Below are 15,512 nucleotides of genomic sequence, written 5' to 3' on the forward strand. Positions count from 1 at the left end.
CCCAGGAGAGAGCTCTCTGTGTTTATGCACTGGAAGGACTAAATGTGTTTCGATTTATCAATTCAAACAGTGACTCTGTTGCACTAAGACGTGAAGTGGTCATCGGTCATCTGTTCGTAAGTCAACACACTCTTGAATGTATTTGAAGGATGTGAGACAACGGTCACATTAGCCTTTCATGGGATTCGGAGATTCCCACCTCAATTAACACCCTCTTATCAGGAAAAGCTGCAGTTGTGCAGACATGTTCTGGAGCACATCCTTCTCTTGGGTTTGGAATCAGGGTTTTTTTTTTTTTTTAAATAGTTCATGATGGCACTCTAATGTGAACTAAACTAAATCTCAGCTTGTCAATATCAGTGATTATGCTTCCGACAAAAACCAGAAAAGCGCCAATGCTGAAAAAGCCTTTGTCAGGGTGACGGGAAGCTTCTGTCCTGCATACGTAGATTTGAGTTTGGAGAATCTTTCACTGCCATTTGAATCGATCAGTTAGAACAAAATGAACAGACGTTGTTACGTCCCTCTTCAGAGAGGAGGGAGAAATGTGTAACATAAAGAAAATTATGAGAACCGGGCGGGGTTAAAGTTGGCCACGCAGCCGTTTCTTCTGTGACAAATAACACTCATAGGGGACTAAAAGAGAAATAATCAACTCAACACCAAAGGTGCAACAAATAATGGGATAACTTGAATTCTCAGGCTTTATAGCAAGGCACTGAATTACTCAAAATGTATACAAAAAGACTACAAGAGTAAATGTAACAAAAAGACAAAACCAGAATCAAAGCTAAGTGGGAAACCAGAAGCTTTCACAAGCTAAGGCCAGGCAGACAGCAGGGGCAGGCTGAAGAACGAATTCCCGCTCAGGAATGCAGCCGCCACTGGAGCAGAGGATCCTCTGAGCTTTTAAGCTTCCCTCCAAGCCAGGCGATAGGTAGCAGCCTCAATCAGCTCTGCAGAGGGGCGGAGTCAGCAGCTGTGCAGGAGCTGGACTTCTACAGGAGCTGAGAACACATATGCATACACACACACACACACAAGACAAGCAGACAACTACCAGGGGTCGTAACAGACGTCCAACGGGTTCGCTCTTAAAAGAGGAACCAGACACTCCACTTCCTCTTCACCATATTTATTGAACCCCATGCCACAGCAACAAAACAGTGTGAGGAAGGTAAATCAAAACACGCTTATCATGAATAAAGTCTTATGCAGATGATGTGTTCCTTTTCCGCTAACATTCACAATCTCCTGTTTGTAGAGCAGTTACAGTTGTTTATATTTTTAATTTATTTCAGAATATCCCATCAACTTGGTCTGGTCAGTTTCATTTTTACTGAACTATGACATACAGAAAACTTAACTGATGATATTGCTCCTAAAAAAAGGACATTTGAGACTACTGAAGAAGATATGTTCACACGGTCAGCAAGGGTCCAGAACTTGCACCGTATGCCTTACTCACATGCCAACTGTCTGGATTACAGGGGGTTCAGCTATTGCTGTATGTTCTTGGACTGTCCAGGCCCATGGAGGGTCGTAGAGAAGAGCAGCTGCATCTTAAAGGGAACACAAGTAAGTCTTGTAGTTGATTTAAGGCTTGTGCGGCCACCACAAGGAAAGTCATAAAATAGAACATTACACAACACCATTTTGATGTGTGTGGTAAGTTTTATGAAGTATTTCTAAGGCTAAATTTTTATAAGCACTTTTGACGCATGGGTGATTCTGACATACAGTGTTCGTCCGCCACACACTAGTCGTTGGTAAGGTGCAAGTACTGGCTCCTTGCTAACAGCGGACGAATGCCGCACTCACAGGGTGTGCGTGTCATACATTAGTGACTGTAGGACGCCTGTAGGATGTCCACACAAACAACACTCTGTGTGATTTCCTCATTTTTAATGGTCAGGCTCCAGCAAGGAGCACACACTTATCACGTTAACACTAACGGGCTTCTTGTGCAGCCCGCAGGAAGTGGGTGAAAAATGGAAAAACTTGTACAACATGCCTTATGTATTTTATAAATCTTCACTACAACCTGTCGCTTGCAGCATGTCCGTACAAAAAAAATTGCTGTTTCTCTCTTGACCATTTTCCGCCCACAGACAGCCTGTATCCACCGATAAGGGTAGATGGGACTAGGGCCTTACTAGCACAGGACTAGTATCACCCGTATGTCATGAGTGTCTGTGACTTTATAATATTGGTATGTTCCATTATATAATGTCCCTTGAGGTGGACTTAAGATCCTCAAGGGAACTGCAAGACACACCTGTGTTCATCTTAAGATATGGCCCCTCCTCTATGTTCCTCTATGGACCCCGACAACCCAAAAGCCAACGGCAGCCGTATAGGTGCATCCGACTAAAGCTTTAACTACAAAAACTTCCCAGTTCATATTAACAGAAAATCCGGGAGCATTTTTTTTTACAGTAAATGCACGGAATAGAAGCATTGTGCAACACTGGTTTGCATGAGAAATCTAATTTATTGAATGAAAGCGTGTCTCATCAAATCAAGCATGACTGCAGGAAACAGGAGATGAAAACAGAGAAAAACAAATCGAGGATAAGGACTTGAGATGATTTTTCCATCGTATGAAATGCACAGACGTGCTTTTTGACTCAAATAAAAGACATTTCTATGAATGTCAAATATTGGAGTCTATTTGCATTTAAATTTTTAATCTTTCCCTTTGACATGTCAGTTTTACTTCCTTCATTTCAATCTTTTTCAATAGCATTTATTTTGCCATTCCTCCACTTATCTCCATTGAGCCTGAGGTCAAATTCATAATATTAATGCTTAGTTTAGTGCAAAGACAGAGAAACCCACAAGAGTAAGAGAAAAAACAAACACCTGAGAAGTGTTCAAGAGTTCAAGCATCCACGGAAAAATGGAAGCGTCTTCAAACATCCCACTACTGACTAAAATGTGATTTTATTTAGAGATGCTATCATATTTTATTCAAATTCTGGCAGAAAATGAAGCCTGTCATGTGTGTTAATATTCCAAGTTAGTGGGATTTAGGCTGAGGGAAAGAAACAGATTAAAAGCTTTGCTTGTGTCAAATGTTCTGGCCCTGTAAGCTCCCCATCAGCTGCAGCAGCACAGTGATGCTCCCGACAACGAGGCGCCCCACAGGTCCTCTGCACGGCTCACTGACTGAAAGATTTCGCATCCCCACTGATACGCTGAAAACCTCGCCTCAACATAAAGTCATTATCTGCAGAGCGCATAGGAGGCTGGAGTCGTGGGGAAATCAGTTTTTTGTGTGTTATCATGTTTCCCCAGCTCAGTCCCCATACCTGCGTTCTGCAGGCTTCCTAAAGAGGCTGCACAGCCGTCCGTCTCAAGCTTCTGAGTGTTCATGGAGATGCACGGTTACTCAAACATGCATTGGTCTGCGAGGTCCCCTCTGCATGCCCGGGAAAAAACAGAATCTCCTTCCAACAAAAGAAGCTCCTCTTCATCCTTTCTCATCAGAACCTGTTCTGTGATGAAACGCCTCTTTAGTTTCTGCTGCTTGTGAAGCTCTGAACATTTCAGGCTGCAGAACACGAACTCCCAAATGGACAAAAAGGCCGAGAGAAGAGATCCGAGCCGAGAGCCGATCAAAGCTTTCATTCCTTTTTCACGGAATTGCTTTTTTATAAGTTGCACAGAGAGTTATTGGACAATGAAGGTCATCTCAGTGATGTCAACTAAATAAACAGAATTGAGGAAAATTTTCAACCAGCAGGAAACAAATAAACATCAAAGATTCAAACAGTGAACACTAGTAAAACACGTGAGGAGGAAGTATACGAGACGCAGCCGTGTCGCTCAGAATCTTTTATTTTTTCAAACCCCTGAACCCTGCAAACTGCTTAAGGAGCCAGTTAGGCTTCACGAGTCTCAAGAAAACTGCAAGACACATCTGTGCTCCCCTTAAGATGCAGCCGCTCCTCTCAACGACCCTCCACGGACCCAGACAACCCCTAACACCACAGCATCTGTATGGGTCAACCCCCTTATGGGTGCATCTTACTCAAGCTACACACCGTTCTCGCCAACGCGCATTCAAGTGGCTACGTCCAATAACAAAAATTGATGGGGTTTTGCGTTTAAAACTCTCCCATTCAAGTTTATCTGACTGTTTTTTGGCTCTACTTATAAAACGCACAGCCATTGAATGTGTGTTGCGGGTTAAACCAGGTCGGGTTTTGACCAATCGAGGACTCAGCCTTCCACAAATGTTCATCCCTGCATTCTAATGTTTTTGGCTGTTCAATAAAATTCAAAACATTTAAATTCCACCATATTTAATGAAAAAAAAGAGGACATTTTTACCAAACGATGTCTCAAAAGACAAGAGGATGTCCTGAATTTGAAGTCAAATGAAGCAGGTTTGTGTTGCTGGTGTCACGTGACCCCCCTAACATTGTGGGCTATATTGAGAATGATAAAAGGCCGTTTTCTTAGTGACTCAGTTTACTGACCATCCATCAGCTGGTAATATTGCAGCCACATATTAAGCATGACTGACTGTCTAACCGGTGGGTCACAGAAAGGGCTGCTGAATAATTCCTTCTCTGAGTCACTCGTCACTTCCTCTGGTTCAAGGATGCTCGCTCCTCTTCTGGTCATCCTTTTCACAGATGAGTGTCAATCTACACTGTGGGCCCCCAACCCCTGGACCATGGACCGGTATCAGTATGAGGGTAAAGTCCCGGGCTGTAGAGAAATAATTCATTAATTCAGTTTTCTACTATTCTTCTACTATTCTTTAGGTATTTTAACCGTCCAACTATTCAAATGTTAAGCTCTTTCAGCTTTTTCCAGCTATGACTTTTGGTCTTTCAAATCCTTGAACTTTTCAAGATGTTCCATAATTTCCAGGATTTTTGCCTCCATTGAAATACATGGGGAATCCTTGGTGCAGAAGCTCGCGGGTTCAATGCCCGTCTCTGGCATTTTTCACAAAAACATCTTTTTAGTTTTTGCGGTGTTTTCCCTTTATTTATGGTCAACTTTGATAATTTCAATACAAATTTTTTTCTTTTTGGAAATATTATCCTTTAAGTTTAATTTTCATTTAGCAATACAGCATTAACACTGCATTTTCTAATGGAAATTGTGCTCCTTCTAGTTTCATTTTATTTTTTTCTTATTCTGAGCGAAGGTTTATTTTGGAAAACTACCAGATTCCCCCCACCACATCCATATGTGAGTCACTCATGATGCATATCAGGACGCCCGCCTCCGTCGCATTTCTGACTTCTGTTACCTCTTTTTGTTTTTCTTTTTAACTCGTCTTGTCCCGCTGAGCAAACAGATGAGAGCTGAAGGCCTCTTGGGTTGGACAAATTTTAACAATTTTAACAAAAGGAAATACCTTAGAAAAGTTTGAGCAAAAAAAGACAGTACGGAGACAAAAGAATAGTCTCTGACTTTAAACTCTCACTCCAATCTTCTTTTGATCTGTTTTCATGGAGCTCTTCTGCCAGCTTACAGCCCCTCACACCACCAACCTAACATTAACGGTGCTACAAAAATGGTAAACAATGTCAAAGCTATCCAGCTGGACAGTTTAGATCCAGAATCCAACTCAGACGAGGTAAACACCGTGGTAACTTGGTCATCACAAATACAATCTTTTTCAAATGGCATATTTTCATCCCCCTGATTCACGACTATTTGAATGAAGAAATACTAAGAAAAGCAGTTTTTGAGTTCATTTTTATTCTACATGTCCTCCATTATCAGAAAAATGCAACAAGAACATGAAAAACACTAAAACCAAAATTTTCATAAGCAAAAAAAAGAAAACTGCATTTAACAGACAAAACCAGAGTCTTGACTCAAAATGTGGATTTATTGCTACAGTTTGTGTACCAAACCAGCTCTGCACGATATGTGGCAACCGGCTCTCTAAGGTTTTGAGAAGAATGCTAAAGAAATCCTCCGGTAATACAGAAGTGAACTTGCAGCCAGAACCAGTACCTTCTCCAAAAAGTGAGTGTGAAATCAACACGGACATTCTCTCAACTTCCCACTGTGCTTTTTTTACACAAATGTGATATTGTTCTTTTTCATTTGCTGGTGTCATTTTCTCCTCAGCCAGACCCATGGATGAGGATTTAAAAGTCTGCAGGAACATGGGTGAGCTGCATCTTTGATCTGTGAACACTTCGTTTGATCTGCAGACTGTCAGAACAGGACAGACCGCCGTCCGTGATTCCTCCGCCGGTCCGTCCTCTGAATCCGAAGGACTTCCATCAGGATGAGGAGGAAAAAAAACGAGCTTCAGCAGCGATCAAGCTCCTCAATGCCAGTTTTTACACCCTTCAGTTTTAGACTGTACTTCAGAAAATTACACCTCGATACATTTTACAGATTTACCACCGACTTTTATGTTGCTTTTTACACACAAACGCTATTAAATGTTTGTTCTTGGTGTGACTGCAGCTGCTTTATGCATTTTTCTCTACCCTCTAAAGTTAATTTAGCTGAATTACATTTGTTCAACCCCAGAACAAAAAGTTTGTGGACTCTTTAAATTTGCACAAAGTTTAAATCAAACTGAACAAACTAAAAGAATGGAAGAAAATGACAGTGAATGTGGTAAACTGCAAAATAAGAATTAAAAGATAAAACGATTGTTCCTTATTGTTCTGTTGTGTTCTATGCACATCTGTTATCTGAACTAGAAATCCCATGAAAGCAGAAGAAACAGTTCTTTTTCTGATGAACATATTGATAAAATTGTTTTGATTGTTAATGTTTTACTTTATTGTTGCTCTGAAAATTAGAGCTAGAATCCAATGGGGTTTCTTTTCTTTTTGTTCTGTTTTGTTATGCATATCTGTTTTTTTTGTTGTTAAAGAATTTATACGATTTGTGTTGTTTGTATTGTGTCATATTTTAGTATTACAACCAAACCTTTTTGGAGTTTGGCTCCTTAATATATTTGGAAAAAATAAAAGTCAGGAAGGGTTCAGGGAGGATTTGAGTCCCCCGTGGACCTCTCTGTAAGTCCATTTATAAAATGTTTCCAGTCCAACAACAGGAAGGAAATGCATTTTCTGAAAGAAAATAGGACATTTTTATCCATATTCTACCAAGTTCCCCTCATTTCCATCCTCATCTCTGCAGGAATGTCTCACTTGTGTGAGCGGTCTCATCCCCGTGCAGCAGCAGCAGCAGCAGCAGCAGCAGCAGCAGCAGCAGCAGCAGCAGCAGCAGCAGCAGCAGCCTCCTACGTTTCTCCATTTCCTCAGGAAGATGCGCTCTGAGCAGCAGAGGTTCTGACATCTGCCATGTTTTGGTCGTCTTTTTGTGTCCATAGTTCTTCATGGACCTTGAAGCGCAGCAAGATGAGAGAAGTCATTTGCTCGACTCTCATCTGAAATTGAAAATGTGGCTCCATTCCAACTCAGACACTGAACTCAAAATGCAAATGATGCATTCCGCTATTGAGTTGGATGTTCTTCAATCTCTCGTATTTGCATAATGTCCTCCGCTGTGCACACATTCGTGCGGCACATCACACACAAAAAGAGGTGACAGCATTTTCTTTGTACCTCAGCTTCAGTGACATTTCTTTAAAAAGAAAAATTACCTTTACTTCATTTATGGGCCGTCTTGAAACCGTGCAAACTTGTTTGATTTAATTACAAACACATTTTGACTTTACTGCAAGTTGACAAACTAAGGAGAGAAGTGGTATGTTTTCGGAAGAATAAACACTTTCTATTACAAAGAAAATGAAATAAAAACAGACGTGAAACTTCTTCTATAAATTACACATGTTCCCTGGTAAAACGGACATGAATGCTTTTCTTTCTGGTCAGCTCTGTGTATTTACTTGTCTGATCTCATTCAGGGGATTATTTCTATGTTTGTTTACTGGAAGAGAAGCTAAATGCTGCTGTTATTAAATAACCACAGGAATAGGATTAGAAATAAATGGCCAGGTTAGCACAGCTCTGCCCACACAGTGTTGGTGCAGAGCAGCAGGCGTGTGATAAAACTGTCTGTAAGCCCCGGCATCCGGAAATCTTGGAATAATGCAGATCCTTGCTGGTCTGACAGGGGAAACACATGAGCCTGCTGCCAACTAGGGATGGAATTATTTAAAAACAATAATAATAATAATAGAATGTAATAATATTGTAAAATTGACATTTACGTTGCTTTTTTACGACTGGGTTTCAGGCCAGTTTACAAACTTTTTTTTTTAATATTACGACTTTACAGTTGTAAATTTTCGAGATAAAAGTAATAAACATAGAACTTTAAAACTTGCAAATTTACGAGTCTTGAAGTCGTAAATTTGCAAGTTCTTTTAGTTTTTGTTTTTTTTGGTGGCATGTCGTACTTTTGAGCTTTTTTTTTCTATTTTTTTCCTACAGATTCATTTGTACTGTGGAGTATCTATGGAGTCAAAAAATTTTTCCTTTTTTGGTTGCTGTTATTTCCTACAACCCAAAAAGAGCAAACAAAAAAATAGCCTTTAAAGCCCAGAAAAATAATTATTTTGCGTTCCAGGGTTAAATCGCCATGAACATCAGAGACCTGAAGCCAAACTGTCACAGACCCACTCCAGTAAATTGTAGCATTTGTCTGTTTTTGTGTTTTTTTATATATAAACATACCAGCATGTAAAAAAGAAAATTAAATCTGCCTTTCTAAATATTTGTTTCAAACAGCTTTTTTTAATGAAAAAAGTTTGAAAAAGATCGTATTTTTGATGTAGAGCATTCACTGGGCGGGTCATAAGCTCCCTGCTCTGCGTTGCAGGTTCAAATCCCAGTGATGGTAACTGGTGGTTGAGACAAATGTCCAGCACTGTTTGCCCTGAGCCAAAAGTGTTTTAATGCATGTGAGAGTGTGATGTGAGCTTTCCTCATGGAATTGTTAAAGATTGCAAGAATGTGCTCTAAGGAACCCTTCATGTATAAATGCAGTTTACAGTGTAAGAAACCAGAACTTTACACTGGTAACAACAGTATAATGAAGGATCTTCATGTTTTTTTGTTTTTTTTTTTGCTTCTCGTCACATTCATATCATATTTTGGTAGGGATTTGTGTTTGATGCCGGGAAAAGGTGTCCTTTTTTGCTACGAAAATGAAAAAAAAAGGAAAAAGATGATTCAAAGAAGAATTATGTCATGCCTTGGACGCGAGGCAGACCCAGATGCTGTAACCCGGAATAAAAACACAGGTAAGTTAGAAGGTAAGCAATACGTTTTATTTTTGTAGCCTGGTTTGGAGTAGTGGCGTGGCTGGAGGTTCTGGCGTGATTAGGTTTCCGTGGCGTGACTGGAGGTTTTGAAGTGGTTTTTGGCCCTCAGGATTTTCAGGAAAGTAGCGGCTGCTCGTGGAGAGCTCTGACTCAGGTGACACTTGTGAATAATAATCCATTAGGGCAACGAACTGGCGATGAATGCTGGTGAAGAATCCTCTGAAGTAGCAGGCCGGTGATGAGGTCAGTGGTCACAGCTGGGATGAGTCAGGAGCAGAGCAGAGAGGGGAGGGGGAGTAGAGACTGACAGAAGCACCATGACAAATTAGTTGGCAAAAAAACATTTGAGCTGCATCTCTTAATCCTCCAGTCTTTTCTGAAATCGGTTCAAAGGGAAGTAAAATTTAAAAAGAGAAAGGTTGACTACTTTTATGCCTTAAAAAATGAATGACAGAATAATAATATGAGGTTTTGGATTTCTGTCCAAATTGCAGAGATATAAAAAAAAAAAAAGAAAACGGCCTGATGGCTGATGACACACTTTTGCACATCCACCTCCTCCATCCTCCCTAAAATGACATTCAGACATAAACTTCAAATGTCAGAAAAACCAAAAACATTTTTGAGTCTAAGAGAGAAGGATCGGGTCATGGTGCCTCGACTCTTCATCCTTGTCCCATTAGCTGTTTTCTGTTTGTCCATTGTGTCTTTTTTCTGCTTTGTGATGCTCATGTGTTCATGTTTAAAGATTATTTATCTAAAACTCTCTGCAGGGTTTCAGAAAGGAGAAGGGGGGACTTATTGATGGAATACTTGCTGGATAAAGGTCACAGTAGAGCCACTCTGGACTTTTCATCATCGGCGAACCTGCTGGTGATAAATTCAATGATTTCCTTCTAGATCAAAAAAAAGATGGAGTTATGAAGATGCTGAATCCTATTACAGCTTATATTTATAACTAGCACACAAACACATCCGAAGAAGTCTGATCAACATTGTCTATATTTATAACGCAACTAAACACAATTAAAACATTGAACAAAGGGCTGTACATTAAAATCTTAACATGATTTGAACTATTTTGAAATCAATACGATCTCAAAATTTAAATAATTTTAATTTGTGAAATAGTATGTTGGTTGGTTGTATGTAGGAATATGCTGTAATAATTCTTGTGTTTTTTTGTTGTTTTGTTTTGTTTTATTTAGGAAGAGGAACACAGAGTGTAATGTTGGTGTCAGTAATAACTCTAAACAGAGCAGATTCTGCACTGTAAAGGCTTTCAAAGCAGATTGAAATACATCCAGCACAAGTTTAAACTACCAGCTCTGATGCAAACACATTGGAAATAATGTCCTTCTCGAAACAAGTTAAAAAAATACAGAATATAAAATGTTTATCCTTATTACAAGTGACAAAATCTGACGATAGAACTAGCAGAATTTGTTTTGGTAAAAATTGTTAAAATGAATTCTGATGTTCTGCACTTTTAAGACAAAGTTCAATATTTTAAATGGAACATATTTAGATTTATCATGCTGGAATACAGAAATGTTTTGTCCCGAAATAAGTGTGTATTGCTCCAAAAAAGGATTTATGTTAAAATTTGAGTTGAATGTGAACTTTTCTCCCTTAAATCTCCTATTTGAGCTCCACAAAAGTCCAAAATTCTTGTTTCTAGGCGATAATCACATTAAAGAAAGACTATAATCACATATTTCGAGAAAATTGTGTGTAAAACATTGAAAATGCATTGGAGTCAGATACTTTCTTTAATTCAAACTGGTCTTTTTTTTAAACAAAACTATTGATACCATCTAAAGTAAATGAGAACTTCATTAGAGAAATTGCTTGAAATAGAATGTTTTAAAAATTAAATCTTTTAATAAGATTTTTAGGATTTATTCTCTCAAAGGAAGTTATCAAATCTCCATGAAAAGTTAGTGGCTAATTAAAAAAAATACTTTTTAAACCAGAAACAAGGCAAAAATCCTTGGTGAGAATTTATTTTTTGCAGTTATAGAAGAATGACCTACATAGTTTCAGCATTAATTCATTCTTTATTTGTCTCACTTCAAAATGCATCAAGAATCTGTCTGAGGCCCAGAGATACTGAGACGAGCTTTTCTTTTTAATGAATTAAATGTTTAATTAAGTTTGATTTTTTATTTCCTAAACTGCTCTAGTTTAAAGTTTCTCATATTGATGATATATTTTATTGCCACCAGTTTTAAGTCTGACTGAAAAAGATGCAGAAACTCCGCCATTCTTCTAAAGGGGAAGCAGAGTTTGGCTGAGGAGTCACAGTTTAAGTGTTAACTCTTCAGCTGTGACTCATGAAATGTGACCAAGATCCAAATGCCAGCTCAGTGACCTACTTACTTCATGTGAGAGTTATCTAAGAACAAGAAAACGGCAGAACAGAGCGGATCCTTCCTGACCCACATCTGAGGAGCGTCTAAGTGAAATGTTGTGTTCAGTCTGTGGGAGCATCTCTGCAGAAAGAAGACGTGTTTTCATTATGAAAGGAGTGTTTTTGTGGAGAGAACATTAGGTTTTGAAGCTGAACTGTGTCTATTTTTTCATACTGTCAGCCAGAGTAGCTTCATTATTTTTGTTCAGTTGTTGCACTTCTTTTGTTCAAAGAAGCACACACATCTTTTTTCAGCTTTCATTTTCTTCGCTGCAAATCACCAAAGTGTTTCTGCTTTCTTCTGTGAGCCCACTTGTGTTTGCAGGGCCGTTTTTCACAAGATTGCTCTTTCATTTCTTAGCTGTAGTCCTGAAAACCGTTTACCCGTGAAGTGGACACACGTTTTCCAGCAGCGGATAACGTGGCTCCAGCTCTCCATTGTGGCTCTGTCTCTGCCTGAAGTGCTGCTCGCCGCAGTCAGGAGAGAAGACGTGATGGAGACCGATACACAGTTGGAGACGAAAGCAGAAGAACGCCCGAGGACAGAAAACTTAAGGAAAAGGCTTGAAAAGAGACAAAAATGGAATAAAAGAAAAGCATAAATGGATTCAGCAGAAGACGTTGCTGTGTGGAAAACCTTTATTCAGAAGACAGAGGCTGATTTGAACTGACCTAGTGGTGTGTTGCCCGCATCTAACACAACATTTGATGTCAAACATGCATTTTATGGAATCTTTATTTCATTTTCAAAAATGCTGGCAGAAAAATCCTAATTATTTTGGTTTTTAGGGCTCAGTAGACGAGTTTATACATTAAAACCACTCTTTAAACCCAATGATAGGCTGGAGCCCTGACTGAATCATTACCATCTGTTTTCCTATGTAATATTTTAGTTTGATAGATTTATAGATTTAGTGATTTGAAGTGATATAAAGAGTTTAGTTGACTTGTTGGGATGGTCTTTACACTACAATTATCTTAATATTTGTTCATATGTTTCATGAAGCTAATTAAGCTATGTGTTACGGTATTGCATGCAGATATTTAGTCTATTATTAACTTACCTGTTATTAGAATTTACCTTTAAAGATAGAATTTTTGTTCTTTTATCTGTATTTTCTTAAATAATTTTCCATGAAAAGTGCGTCACATACATGATTTTTTTCTTCTTTGTTATTATTTTACTTTTTTTTGCTGCTATGACATATACTCTGGAGTGACTTACAGTCTAAAGAAATACGATCCTCCTTAATTCTTCACTGAAGATAAAAGCTAACTTTAAATAACTTAATCACTGCAGCAAATAACCAAAAGACTTTAACCAAACCCATTAACGGGAACTAGATTTTCTTTTTAAAATACAAATTTACAAAAACGGCCTCCGAAAGTTTGAACTCAAATGTAGTTTTTTTGTCATTTACATGTTGAAAATGGCCATTTTAATCTAATTTATCACACACCAATTTTGTTTTTGGAAGCAAAAGTACAAAACCAACAAACAATGGGGCCAAAAAAACCATGTAATTTGAAAGACGGTGGTTTCTCGCCGTGTTGCAACCTCTCTGTTTCTGTGATTTCTTTCAGTGCCTTATTGCATGTTTTTTTTTGTTTTTTGGTTTTTTTCAGGGAACATGGTGTTCTGAGTCCTGATTGCCTGCAGACCGTGCCAATAAATCTCCTTTGTGCAGTGTCTCCTGTACAGAATGTGTCCAGTTTGCCAAATCTACATACATCTTCATCGCGGCCAGATCTTTGTTTTTATTCTGTAATACTGGATTCATGTTTTAAGGTTTGAACTTGTAGACTTTATGAACAAGAGGTAAAAGTGTGAAAATGTCTGTCTAAGAAAAGTGTGGAAAATGTGTAGTGAGGAGTTTTACAGCCTGAAAACGTCTCTAATCCTACTTTGTGGATCGCTGGATATTTTTAGGATGTAAACGCGCCATAATAGAGGGAACACTGTAAATCAATACACTGGTGTTTCGTCTTTAGTTACAGTTTCATAAATGACGGTGGACCCAAACCACTTGTGACTGTGCTCATTTAGTGTGCTTATGTGAAAGGTCATCAACATTAAGTGAGACAAAACTATGAAACCGTAAAGTAAAGAGTGACCAGCAGATGCTTTGACACAAATGAACTGGAAACCAGATGTAAATCCAGAGAAGGAACCAACAGAACAAAGCAGCTTATTCAAAACACCAAACAGAGAATGACTTAAAAAAACACTCAAATGAACCAAACCAAATGAACATGCATACAGACCTGGTTTGATATGCAAAGAAAACAGAAAAAAGCCCTTAAGAGAACTTTTATGCAACAAAATATATGAGCTATTTATATTATTTAAGGTGTGCAGACTTTTTGAAGCTCAGATCTGCCACAAATTCCCTTTTGTGGAAACATCAGGACGGCCGAATGACATCAGAGCATCACATGACTGATGAGCCGAGATCAGAGAGACATGAAATGAAGCAGAATGAGGGATTCCATTCTCATTCAAGGCAAGGCAAGGCAAGGCAAGTTTATTTGTATAGCACAATTCGTACACAAAGTAATTCAAGGTGCTTCACAAAACAGAAAAATGCATTAAAATCACAATACATCATAGAATAATCAACATAAAATTTACTTTAAAAGAAAAGGAAGAAAAAAAAGATTTAAAAAGAAAGGAAGGAAAGAAAGGTGCAGATAGGACCTTTCAGTCATATACACGGCTAAACAGAAATATTTTAAGTCTAGATTTGAACATGAACACAGAAGAGGCCTGTCTTACGCCTTCAGGGAGGCTGTTCCAGATTTTAGCTGCAGAATATTGAAACGCTGATTCCCCTTGTTTAGTTCTGACTCTGGGAATCAACAGGAGGCCGGTCCCCGAGGTCCTCAGAGTACGAGATGGTTCATATGGCACTAACATGTCAGAGATGTACTTTGGTGCGTGGCCATGGAGAGACTTGTACACAAGCAGAGCTGCTTTGAAGTCTATTCTTTGAGGTACAGGGAGCCAGTGCAAAGACCTGAGCACAGGACTAATGTGATCATACTTCCTGGTTTTGGTCAGGACTCGAGCAGCAGCATTCTGGATGTACTGAAGCTGTTTTACAGCTCGTTTGGAGAGGCCGGTGAGCAGGCCGTTACAGTAGTCTAACCTACTGGAGACAAATGCATGGATAAGTATCTCCAGGTCTCGCTTTGAGATTATGTTTTTGATTTTGGCAATGTTTTTCAGGTGGTAAAATGCCGCTGATGTTACTGACTTGATATGGCTGTTAAAGTTCAGGTCAGAGTCCATGATTACCCCTAGATTTCTGACTTGATTTGAGGGTTTAAGAGACAGAGAATGAAGGTAGCTGCTGACAATTTCTCTTTGTTTCTGTGGGCCAAAAACAATAACTTCGGTCTTGTCTGAGTTTAGCTGGAGAAAGTTGTCCTGCATCCACGCGCTGATCTGTTGGAGGCAGTGGTTGAGAGAATCCACCGGCCCATATTCACCTGTTGTCAGTGACACATAGATCTGAGTATCATCTGCATAGTTGTGATAAGATATGTTATTACTGCGTATTAACTGCCCTAGTGGCAGCATGTAGAGGTTGAACAGAAGGGGTCCCAGGATCGATCCCTGGGGCACACCACAATTCAAGCCCATGTAGTCTGAGACACAACTCCCAATTTCAACAAAATATTTCCTGTCTTCTAGATAAGACTTGAGCCAACTTAGGGCAGATCCAGAGATGCCAACCCAGTCTTGGAGTCTGTGCAAAAGGATCCCATGATCAACAGTATCAAAGGCAGCGCTCAGGTCTAGCAGGATTAAGACAGAGACTTTTCCATCATCAGTGTTCAGGCGGATGTCATTGGTTACCT

At 39.1% G+C, this 15,512-nt stretch overlaps 1 long non-coding RNA gene across 1 annotated transcript; it reads left to right on the forward strand.

Moving 5' to 3' along the window:
* The first annotated feature begins 10,435 nt into the window (after positions 1–10,435).
* Positions 10,436–13,671, forward strand: LOC110015051. The gene is made up of 2 exons (XR_002290123.2): positions 10,436–12,326; positions 13,275–13,671. It is a non-coding gene; the product is annotated as an uncharacterized LOC110015051 (long non-coding RNA).
* The last annotated feature ends 1,841 nt before the right edge of the window (positions 13,672–15,512 follow it).

The sequence above is a fragment of the Oryzias latipes genome, chromosome 1 (assembly GCF_002234675.1).
Source record: "Oryzias latipes chromosome 1, ASM223467v1".
Lineage (NCBI taxonomy): Eukaryota > Metazoa > Chordata > Actinopteri > Beloniformes > Adrianichthyidae > Oryzias > Oryzias latipes.